The sequence below is a fragment of the Arachis stenosperma genome, chromosome 4, assembly GCF_014773155.1.
Source record: "Arachis stenosperma cultivar V10309 chromosome 4, arast.V10309.gnm1.PFL2, whole genome shotgun sequence".
Taxonomy (NCBI): domain Eukaryota; kingdom Viridiplantae; phylum Streptophyta; class Magnoliopsida; order Fabales; family Fabaceae; genus Arachis; species Arachis stenosperma.
Window position 1 is genome coordinate 17,044,449 of NC_080380.1, and position 1,992 is coordinate 17,046,440.

Below are 1,992 nucleotides of genomic sequence, written 5' to 3' on the forward strand. Positions count from 1 at the left end.
ACTTTGAGAGATCATGTTGACTTGCTGAGTCAACACTTTGTTCTGAGCCAATATGGCATTCAGAGCATCAATCTCAAGAACTCCCTTCCTCTGAGGCGTCCCATTATTCACAGAATTCCTCTCAGAAGTGTACATGAACTGGTTATTTGCAACCATGTCAATTAGTTCTTGAGCTTCTGCAGGCGTTTTCTTTAGGTAAATTGATCCACCTACAGAATGATCCAATGACATTTTCGAAAATTCAGATAGACCATAATAGAATATATCTAATATGGTCCATTCTGAAAACATGTCAGATGGACATCTTTTGGTCAGCTGCTTGTATCTTTCCCAAGCTTCATAGAGGGATTCACCATCTTTTTGTTTGAAGGTCTGAACATCCACTCTAAGCTTGCTCAGCTTTTGAGGAGGAAAGAATTTATCCAAGAAGGCTGTGACCAGCTTATCCCAAGAGTCCAGGCTATCCTTAGGTTGTGAATCCAACCATATTCTAGCTCTGTCTCTTACAGCAAAAGGGAAAAGCATGAGTCTGTAGACTTTAGGATCAACTCCATTCGTCTTAACAGTCTCACAAATCTGCAAGAACTCAGTTAAAAACTGTAAGGATCTTCAGATGGAAGTCCATAAAACTTGCAGTTCTGTTGCATTAAAGCAACTAGTTGAGGCTTAAGCTCAAAATTATTGGCTCCAATGGCAGGAATGGAGATGCTTCTTCCATCAAATTTGGACGTTGGCTTTGTGAAGTCACCAAGCATTCTCCTTGCATTATTATTATTTTCGGCTGCCATCTCATTCTCTTGTTCTAATGTTTCTGAAAGGTTACCTTTAGATTATTGTAACTTAGCTTCTCTTAATTTTCTCTTCAGAGTCTTTTCAGGTTCTGGATCAATTTCAACAAGAGTGCCTTTTTCCTTGTTCCTGCTCATATGAAAGAGAAGAAAACAAGAAAAGAAGAGGAATCCTCTATGTCACAGTATAGAGATTCCTTTATGTTAGTAGAAGAAGAAAGGGGAGAAGAATGTAGAAGAGTGGGTTCGGATATTTAGGTGAAGAGAGGTGAAGAGAAGTGTTAGTAAATAAATAATTAAATAGAATAAGAGAGAAGAGATAGAAAATTCGAAAATAATTTTTTTTTAAAAAGGGTTAGAAATTTTCGAAAATTAGAGATAAGAAATAAGATTAAATTTAAATTAAAACTAATTAATTAATTAAAAAGAATTTTGAAAAAGGGTGAGATATTTTCGAAAATTGAAGAGGAAAAAGTAGTTAGGTGGTTTTGAAAAAGATAAGAAACAAACAAAAAGTCAAATAGTTAGTTGAAAAAGATATTAAAATCAAATTTGAAAAGATAGGAAGATAAGAAGTTAGATAAGATATTTTAAAATCAAATTTTGAAAAAGATAATTTTTTTTAAAAAGATATGATAAAAGATAAAATAAAAAAGATAAGATAAAAGATAAAAAGATATGTTTGAAAAAGATTTAATTTTTAAAATTACTTAACTAACAAGAAACTAAAAGATATGATTCTAGAACTTTAAAGATTGAACATTTCTTAACAAGAAAGTAACAAACTTCAAATTTTTGAATCAATCACATTAATTGTTAGTGTAATTTTGAAAATATGATATAAAGATAAGAAAAAGATTTTTGAATTTTTCGAAAAATAAAAAAAATGAAAAAGATATAATTTTTGAAAAAGATTTTGAAAAGATAAGATTTTTAAAATTGAAAATTTGTCTTGACTTGTAAGAAACAACTAATTTTGAAAATTTTTGACTAAGTCAACTCAAATTTTCGAAAATTTGGAGGGAAATAAGGAAAATATATTTTTTTGATTTTTTTTGAATTTTTGATGATGAGAGAGAAAAACATAAAAATGACTCACAACATAAAAATTATGAATCAAAACACAAGATGCATGCAAGAACACTATGAATGTCAAGATGAACACCAAGAACACTTTGAAGATTATGATGAACATCAAGAACAT

At 30.3% G+C, this 1,992-nt stretch overlaps 1 non-coding gene across 1 annotated transcript; it reads left to right on the forward strand.

Moving 5' to 3' along the window:
* The first annotated feature begins 289 nt into the window (after positions 1 to 289).
* Positions 290 to 393, forward strand: LOC130977904 (small nucleolar RNA R71). Its single transcript, XR_009085575.1, has one exon. It is a non-coding gene; the product is annotated as a small nucleolar RNA R71 (small nucleolar RNA).
* The last annotated feature ends 1,599 nt before the right edge of the window (positions 394 to 1,992 follow it).